Source organism: Passer domesticus, chromosome 9 (assembly GCF_036417665.1).
Source record: "Passer domesticus isolate bPasDom1 chromosome 9, bPasDom1.hap1, whole genome shotgun sequence".
Classification (NCBI taxonomy): Eukaryota; Metazoa; Chordata; class Aves; order Passeriformes; family Passeridae; genus Passer; species Passer domesticus.
In genome coordinates this window covers 25380117-25389918 of record NC_087482.1, presented here as the reverse complement: position 1 = coordinate 25389918, position 9802 = coordinate 25380117, and the positions used below count along the sequence as shown (strand labels likewise).

The following is a 9802-nucleotide window of genomic DNA, read 5'->3' as shown; positions in this document are numbered from 1 at the left end:
ACATCCTTGGAACCCTGTGAGCTTGGAATCAGGCAATTGTGTTTTACTGGGACGAGCTTTGTGGTGTCCCAGTGTCCACCAGCATCACCTCCTGCTCCAGGTAATTGGTAACCCCATGGGAAGTGCCCTGTGTCACCTGCTGCGCTTCCGCAGAACTTTCAGTCTTGCCACTTTCTAACTTTCAGTCTTGCCACTTTCTAAATTATTCGTGTCAACTTTGAGGCTTTTGTATTGGTAGAGCACTCACAAAAATGTTTCTTCATGTGATTTGGCATATACAATACTGTATTACATGATACAGTATTGTATTATTATATATCATAAGCTATATGGCAGGGATTTGGATTAGAGGATCTTTAAAGGTCCTTTCCAACCCACACTCTTCTCTGGTTCTATGATTCTGTAAAATATGAATAATCTAGTTGTACAGCTCACATCTTTCCAAATTAAATTCTGCAAGAGAAAGCAAAGCTTTTTGCCTCTTAGACTCACTAGATTAAGACTTTTTAGGCTTGTGGAGGATTGGATGGAATAGTTCCAGTTAAGACTAACAAGCCAAAATTTAGAAATAGCTGGAGCTAACCTTTGATGAGAGAGGAAAGAAAGAGTCTCCTAAAGCAAGTTCCTAAAGAATTCTCATTTACGTAGAAGTACATGAGAAGGCAAAAATCTCTGAAAGTGAAATAAATTCAGGGCTTCTGAGAAGAAGCCCCAGAAGCACAGCACTGGAGGTGTTGGGCAATGCATGAAAATGAGATACAGAGAAGTAGGAGACAACTTTCACTACATCAGTGTGTTTGCATAACACAGTGAGACTGGCAAAGGGAATTATGCCTTCATTTCCCAGTTTTATGAGAGCCTGCATGTGTGGAATAAAGCTCTGGGAGAAGACAGCAAGGAGAGAAAGGAAGGTTTCCTGTGAGTAATCTAACTTAAAAATTGGAAGTTGTCTTAAATTGTGCATCATCTTTCAGGGTGAATGGTGAATCTTTGTGTCAGCCAGTTTGTTTTGCTGCTGGAATCTGACCATAAAGTTCTTAGACACAAGGTCTGCAGTACTGTGTGTTCAGTTGTGCTTCAGGAGTTCTCTTATCATTATGAATGTCTCTCATTCCATCTGCCTGAACAGATAGGGCTGTGCTAAGTCTGTTATTAATTTTTTAGGTTGTTTCATTCCAGATGAATAAAATATTTAAATTGAATATTTTTTCCCAGCACCTGCAGCTGCTCAAAACCCCAGCACATTATGCAGTTGAATTTAAGCAATAAAGACTACTAACTTAAAACACTTTCGGTGCCAGTGAGCTTTAGGAATGTTGTCTGTGAGAACTGGTAACTGCTAAGTCACTCTTCTTTGAATACTTCAGATCCACAGATACATTGATGTACCTCTTGTGAGTGACTAAATGATCTATTTATATTAATTTGCTTATCATCTTGATTAGCCTGTTGTTCAGGCTTCTAACTGAGCAGACTTTCCATTGGTTTAGTGTCTGCACTCTCAGATAATCTCCTTTTTGCTCAGTCACTGCTGCTGTCCACAGCCAGGCTGGGCAGGGCTTGGAGCCACCTCAAGGTGTCCAGGATGAGCTTTGGGGTCTCTTCCTATGACACGGTTGAGAGAGAAACGGAACCAGAAACAAATTTCAAAAGATGGCCTCACAAATAAGACTAGATACTTTGGAGAAGTAGAACTATGAAAGATACATTGCAGTGAGACCTACAAATAGTAATTTTAAATAATTGATTTTAAGGCACTTAAAACATAGTGTAGCAAAAGCTAATAAGCCAAAAAAATACTTATAATACATTATAATTAGAAATAGTTAGCTTCTAATTGTAGTAGTGTGAATTATAACATCTGTATTGTCTCACCCCTCAGATAAGACTAAAAATAAAATAAAAGCTTTTAAAACACCTCTCAGTTACCCCATCTCTGAGTCAGAAAATACCTTAATCCAACATCTTCCAACCCAAACCCTTCCGGCCCTCCAAGGTTCCATGACTCTGCTTGCTGGCTGAAAACATCAGTAGCAGGAATTCAAGTGTTACACTCCCAAGCTAGCACAGCCCTTGCAGAAAGCTGCACCTGCTTTCCAGGGATGGATTTATGGGGAGCTGCATCTCCAGAGCCTGCAACTCCTCACGTACTAATTCTCCTGAATAAAGTTTTACTCTGGTGGTGTGGGGTTGGGGTTTTTTGGGGGGTTGTGGTGTTTTTTTGTTTGTTTGGAGTTTTTGTTTTGTTTTTTTGGTGTTGGTTTTGGTTTTGTTGTTTGGTTTTTTGGGGGTTTTTTGTGGTTTTTTTTTTTTTTTCCCCCAGCATATCTTGATTAGTGTGACTGTGTAAATCTGTGGGTACATTTGGTGACTCAGTGCCATTACATGGATTTACATGTGCAAGGAGACAAGTTTGCTGCTGGCATCATGGGGCCTTGATTGCCTGCAGCTGTGGAATTTGCATGTGCCTTGGATCCTGGTCACTGGTAAAAATGCAGAAGCATTTATTCAAAGTTCATAAATAGCTTCTCATTTTAAATTTAATAGGAATTTAAACATGAAACCATGAGAATTCATTTCACTAGTGTCCAAAGAGAGCTTAGAGCCTTGTCTCAGGCATTAAAGCAGGTTTTGTTTGCTCCTGATATCCTTTCACTTGGCTTACCAAGCTTGTAACACAGTTTATCTTGCACTACTACAATGGGTGAATTTTGCAGAAATGTATCCCCAAGAAGAACAATTCGATTTACCTCATGATCCCTCCTGGAACTGGTTCTTTCTCCCTCCTTTTTCACTATGTTTTGCTTTACAGACCATCATATCTCTACTGTTTTATACGATTATTTGCCCTCCCCATAAAATAAACATCAACATTTGCATATTCTGTAAGTTACATTTTATGAAACAGCAAAACCTCTAAAGCTTCCCAGCTGAGGACCTGCTTGTTTGGATTTTATGTGTGGAGCAGAAAGGAGGGAAGGAGAGGTTGTTTTGGAGCCCACAGCACTATTTCAGTGCTTGATATAGAACACTAAAGTATTTTGAACTCTATTGTTGAGAATCCCCGTGTGATATAAATCAGAATTATTATCCTTATCTCATCACTGGGAAGGTTGCAGCACACAGAGAAATGATTTGTCCAAGGCCCCTGTCAGGGCAGAGGCAGGGCTGAAAATAGAACCTGTGTTAGAGCAGAGCTCAGTGACACCACCAGCAGGAGAAGGAATGCACACGGGGAATGCTGGCAGAGGGGGGAGTCACACAGGGATGCACTGGGATCAGCTCTGGGCAGCTCCCTGAGGTGCCCTGCTGGCTTCCCATGGAAAAGAATTCACCTGCACTGCTGAAATGTGGCCAGAGCCACTGGGGAAACTCATTACCAGTCAGTGGTCAATAAACCACTTTCAAACTTTAAAAAACCCAAAACAAACAAAAACAACAACTTCTTCTTCTTCTTCTTCTTCTTCTTCTTCTTCTTCTTCTTCTTCTTCTTCTTCTTCTTCTTCTTCTTCTTCTTCTTCTTCTTCTTCTTCTTCTTCTCCTTCTCCTTCTCCTTCTCCTTCTCCTTCTCCTTCTCCTTCTCCTTCTCCTTCTCCTTCTCCTTCTTCTATTACTATTATTACTATAACAGATAAAACACCAATTTCCACATGGAACTGCCAAAGTTCAGCTCCAGGAGCAGCTCTGGAGCTCTGGCACTGCCATGCTCACTGTGCCTGGCTATATAACAACAACAACAATACTACTACTACTACTAATAATAATAATGGTGGTGATGATGATGATGATAATAATTTAATTTTTTTCCCCCTAGCTCATCTGAACATTTGAACACACTTCCAGGAGCCAGGCAAAATCCCCTTTCCTGCTGCTGAGCTGTGCAGCAGAAAAGCCCTGCAGAACCTGCTGGGTTCTGTGCCCTGCCCAGTGCCAGCCCAGCCTGCAGAGCCCTGGCACTCCCAGGGTGCTTCATTCACTGCAGCCCAGCCAGGCACAGCGAGCAGGGCAGTGCCAGGGCTCCAGAGCTGCTCCTGGGGCTGAACTTTGGCAGTCCCATCTGGAAGTTGGTGTTTATCTGTTCTTATTTCTTTCACATGTACCAGTGTGTCACTGTTCATCCAGTGCAGCTCATTACCCATGGAAGTGGAAATCTGATTCCACTGGGTACACTGCAGCAGCAGCAGCAGTGTTATGTATTTCAAGTGAAAATATGTTCCTAAATCTGATGTTTGACAGCTTTTCACAATGATATTGAAGTATTGAGCCATTAAAGCATCACAACTTCTTATCTGGAATAAACTGGTATATGTGTTTACTTTCTGCTGGCTTCTTCCCCATTTATTTAGATTTAGAAACCAAAAATGTTGTGCCTGATTTATCCAAGAACTTAAATATATATCTAAAATTATGCCTGGTTAATTAGTTCCATTTAAAGTTTTTCTGCTCAAATGCATAAGCTTTTCAGCATGCTGCTGTTATGTACTAGATCAGGGCTTTGGGAAGAGAAGGAGATCCATGAAAAAATGCTTTAATTGCCTAAAATTTTAGTCTGTAATTCAAAAGCCTCCTGCTATGTTTAAAGCCCAAACAACAAATGTTTTTTTTTCTAATAATTAGTTGATTTGTACATATTCCTGAAGGATATTGAGATGTTTAATCCAGCAGAAAATTGCTATCTGGTGGACTACAGGGAAAAAGCAGGACAAAATTTTGTTATTATTATTTTTTAAAAATGTAGGCAATTATAATTAGGCAAGAATAAAGCAATATAGTTAAATAATGAGAGAAGCAGAGCTACACAAACCTCAGTGTGTAGCTAGTACTGAAGTCATCATTGAAAACTGAGCATTCCTCCTGTGGCCAGTAAAATAATTCATTGAAATGGCATTTTTTATGATTTAAGCCGTGAGAAGAGGCATTGCCTGGTTGTGGGGTGGTGGGCAGGTCCTTCAGGCTGGCTCTGAGCTGCAGGGGTCTGCAGGGAATGAATTCCTGGGCAGTGGAGGAGGGATGGGAGGAGATGAGCCCTGGGGATCCCTGCCCTGAGCAGAGGCTGCTCCCGCGGGATGGAGCCCAGAAGGGACAATTGCAGGGCTGGTGCATGGCACTGCAGCTCCTGCCCACACCCCTGTGCCCAGCAGGAGCTGCCTTCCAGATGGAGATCACGGCAGGCCAGGGCACAGCCCAGAAAATGCCAGCAAGCAGCACTTACATAACAGCTCTCTGCCCCAGCATCTGTCCCTGCTGCAGCCCGCCGGGAGCCAGGACAGGGGGGGAGTTGGTGCTTTGTCTGTGCACCTTTTTTCCCCATTTGGATCAGAGGATAGCACTAGAGCAGTAAAAAAAAAAAAAAAAAAAAAAAAAAAAAAAAAAAAAAAGGCAAAACATAGATAAATCCTGGAGTGGTAGCAATGTACAGATTTCAGCAGCCTTGTCTGCAGAACAAAGTGTCTGCCCAGAGGGAAGAGAAGGAATTTAAAAGGATCCCCAGTGTGTGGTGGAGTAGGGTTAATGTTAGCAATAAATTTAATGAGGATGTAATTGGTGTGTTTCCCCCAGTTTGGTTTATGTCAAGAAGGAGATCCAGGTAAACTCTTTACTGCTGTTCAGGGTTTAGTGCCCAGGATCACTGCATTTCCAGCCTGTGCCACATGCTGGGTGCACAGGCCGGTGCTGGAGGTGCCAGCTCTCCCCACAGAACCAGGGTGACAGTGGCAAGGAAGAGGAGGAGGAAGTTGGGCTCTGATTTCACTGCTGAAAACAACAGTTTTTCCAACAGACAACAAACCCACATCAGCTGTCCTTTGGTAAAATTCTTGTGGAGGTTAATCTGACTTGGAATGCAGAATTCTGTCCAGAATTTGCATTATTCAGGGTTGGTTTCTGATGTCCCTCCTGCCAAAAGGGAAGTGAGAGCTGCTGTCCCTCTCAGGGAGAGCAGTGTCACCTGTGCTGCTCTCAGGGCTGTGGTGATTCTGTGCTGGGCCACGGGCATTCCTCAGCTTGGCTGCCAGCTCAGGGACCTGGGTCTGACCCGATGTGACACAAAATCCCATCCCTGGAGCTCCCGCAACTCTTGCTGACAAACCCCCAGCAGCAAGGTGGGTGTCTGGTTGTGCAAAAAACAGTGTGACCCAGCAGACTCCTCTCAGCTGCACCATAAATCTGTGTCACACAGAGCAGTCTGCAGGCAGCAGGGGACATGCTGCAAACACACGAGCAGCATCGAGCTCCAGAGCCTGACTGTGCCCTGCAGACACTGCCAGCAGCTCCAGCCCGGGTTGTTATTGTTAGATTGGGAGTTGTTATCTCTGCTAACCTTGGAAATAATTCCAGCACTGGGGAGAGCTGCTGAAAAGGACCCTGACAGAAAATATTTGCTTCCCACATGGATATTGTAAATACTAAGGCACAGATAAAGTAACCTTAAACGAAGGGTAAAAGTCTGGCTCATTGTAAGTCAGTGATAAAACCTCCAGGTTGGAATCTCACAAAATAAGTTTTAGGGCACTGCATAGAAATGATAATATGAAGAGAAAACAATTTTTAAAAAATAAATGAAATTCTGGAGCAGTTGATGAAAAGTGTTTCAAACTAAATGCTGTGACCTTGAGACACAAAATAGTTAAATATCCCATTTCCAGAAATACTCTCAGAGGTCAGTCTCAGGCTGCAGGGACATAGGCCATGTTCTCTGGTCTAGAACACATGGCATAGCTGGATATTGAATTTGGCAAACTGGGGAGGTGCAAAATGCCATCCCAGCAAGCAGAGTCCACGTGGATGCAGAAATTGCTACCCAGTCTCTGGCAGTGATGCAGAGGAAGCTGATGAGCCTGTCCTGTTCCCCTTACAGAGAGAAGACAGCTGGGATCCTCCTTGGAAAGAGCGAAGGACTCCTTGGAAAGAGGGAAGGGCTGGTTTTACCCAGCTGTATTCACAGGCAGCACCCGAATGTCTGGAGAGAGCTTTTGTTCAGGAGGCTCAGCCTTGTGAGATCCAGAGGAAGCTCTCCTTTGGTGCCCCCCATCAGCTGGGCTTAGCAAGACAAGACACAAGTGACTGCTTTGCAAACACAATCACCTGCAGGGTGTTGTTAACTTTGGGGTTTTTTTGGTTTTTTTTTCTCTGCTGGCAAAGGTACAAGCCCTTGGGGACAACTTGCTGGTCTGCGATTTGCACTGAGGACATTTCCCTGCGTGCCACTCCAGCCCACAGTGACAGTCCCACTGTCAGGAATGCTCATGGTTGCTGTGCTGTGCCCTGTGCCAGTACATCCTGGTGCTGTGCTAATCAGCCCTGAGCATTACAGAAATATCCCCTGCCTCTTCCTGATCACTGCTCAGAGCTGCTCTGTGAGCATGCAAGGAACAAATAATTTTAATTACAAGGTATTTAGAAAGCTAGTAGGATGAATTGGTATTTGTTGTTCTTTGAACTTTAGAATTATTCTGCTAATAAGTGCATTGAATCTTTTTTAAGGTTAGAGAAAGTTCAGACTGTGCAGATGCATCTGGAGTGCCAACACCCAGCCCACAGAGTGCCAGCACCCTCAGTGACACTCTGGGCACTCTGCTGAAAGCTTCCAGACCTGGGGACTGCAAAACAGCCAGGTGGTGCTCATTGCATCAGGGCTCTATTTATATGAAAGCTGTTCCTTACAGGAGAGGAAGGACTTATGTCTTCTTCAGGATGTTAAAGCCAAAGGATGTGTCAGCACTCTCTGATCTCCATGGGGCTGCTACATCAAGTTCTGCTGTGAATGGCCTTTTCTCTACTTATTTAGGATTAATGTAATATAACTTTCATTAGTTTTCCTGTTTGATTTGCATTTATCTTCCTTTTCATCAATGGTGAATTTCTGCTAGGGGTTCCATAATCATAATTTTGGTTCATCTAGGTTGGACTGTATCTGGAGCTGGAAGTGCTAAAGGTTGGAGTTGATCATCTTAGAGAGCTTTTCCAGCCTTAATGCTTCTATGATTCTATAAACATTAGGGCTGTAGAGACCACGAATGATCATTTAGTTCTGCTTGCCATGCAGAGGAGGATAAGGTAAAGCTAGACTGCTCTTTAGAGAGCTTTATTTAAGCTGACTCTTAAAACGAGTGTGGGGTTAGCCACTGGTGGAGCAGTCCCAGGCAGCAGCATGTGTGATGGGTGTCCCAGATTTCCTGGGACCTTGAAGTGTCCCTGGCTTGCTTAGCTCATGGTTAGACAGGAGGGGAACAGAGGTGGGTTTTCTGCTTTTGGAGGGGATGGGGCTGGTCTTGAATCCACCTTGTGTTTTCTTCTGTGGTACAAAACTCTCGCCCTGTTCTTTTGAGTTCTTCTAAGCCTTCTGATGTTTACATTCTTGTAACAAACTTTCTCGTGCACTTTTCTGTAAATACTTATTGGTTTGCATTCTTTTCTGGAGGAGGAGAAATTTGATGGACTGTTGGTTTGTCCAGTGTCATTGGAGAGGTGGCACTTTCACCCTCCAATCCACTGTCACTTTTGGAAATCTGTAAATGTTGGAGTCAGAATTAAACAACCCTCTTTTTTGCCTTGGAGAGTCCAGTGTCTGCCTCTTTCTGTTTCGTGTCCTAGAGTGACACAAAACTCTCGTGTAGAACAGTCAATACTGCATTTACTGAAGTGCTTGGAAAACCTGACTTTGGTGTTCTTGGCCCTTTCAGCACAGCCCAAGCTCTTTCCTTGGTTAGGATTCCCAGCAGTGAATGTTTTCAGCCACAGCCAAGCCCGAGATGCCGTGCTCCAAACGGCGCCCTACCTCCACAAAGTAAACATGGAATAATTGCTTCCTATGTCATGTGTATGGATCTCCTCTTAACACAGTCTGCCATCAGATGCTTTACTCTGAGCTGCCAGAAACCGGATCTATTTTTCCCCACAGTGTTCTGTGAGCACTTACTCATAATTTGGTATTTCCCATTTGCAATATTTTTTTTTGTGGTGAGTTTTATTTTAGTAACATTAAAGCATCTATAATGCATGAAGTAAAATGCAGTTTTCTCATTAATATCTCAGTGAAAAGAGCTAGGAAGGAAAGTGATGAGGGTAGGTGACTAGAAATCAAGGTGTTTCTCTGACAGAGCTTATTTTTTTTTTTGGGAATCAGTGAGGGAATTCCTCAGCAATCAAGACTGGAACTGGCAATCCATGAGCTTTGTCCCTCTGCTCCTGTCCTACCACTGTTCCCACAAAGCTCAGGCAGAGCCTTGAAAGAGCTGGGGTTTGTTCAGTGGAGCTCCCTCACTCACAGAATCCCAGCCTGTTTTGGGCTGGGAGGGATCTCAGAGCCCATCCAGTGCCAGCCCTGCCATGGCAGGGACACCTCCCACTGCCCCAGGCTGCTCCAGCCCCAGTGTCCAGCCTGGCCTGGGGCAGAAAATCCCTTCACATTTTAATTTTATTGTAGTTAACAGCACACCACTGACATTTCCATAACATGACATTTCCAAGTCCATGTCTGGACTTGTCACATAAAGCCCAGTGCTGTGGGAAGATCCTGGATGTCTCCTTGTTCAGGTACAATGTGCATAAACCCTGCTCATGCACTGAAACATCTCTTATAAATTATTAACCTTTCACAGCTCTTACCTTGCTGCTCTTAGAGCAGAGTGTTTCTGAGCTTTGGCACCAAGAGCCTGGGATTTGTTTTTACAGTTGAGATTTGGGAAGTGAAAGAGCCACACTTCCCTGTCCACTGTGAAGGAGTGAACAGAACAGAATAAACAGGTTTTCTGAGGTAGAAGTAGGTTTCATGTTCTGATCTGCACCTGAAACTTATTATATC

The 9802-nt window shown here is 43.7% G+C and overlaps 1 long non-coding RNA gene across 1 annotated transcript in view; it reads left to right on the top strand.

Annotated features, from left to right (window-relative positions):
• The first annotated feature begins 380 nt into the window (after positions 1-380).
• The window catches only part of LOC135307731 (uncharacterized), a 29736-nt gene continuing 20314 nt past the window's right edge, over positions 381-9802 (top strand). The window contains exon 1 of the long non-coding RNA XR_010368397.1: positions 381-918. This is a non-coding gene — a long non-coding RNA (uncharacterized LOC135307731). The remainder of the gene's footprint in view (positions 919-9802) is intronic.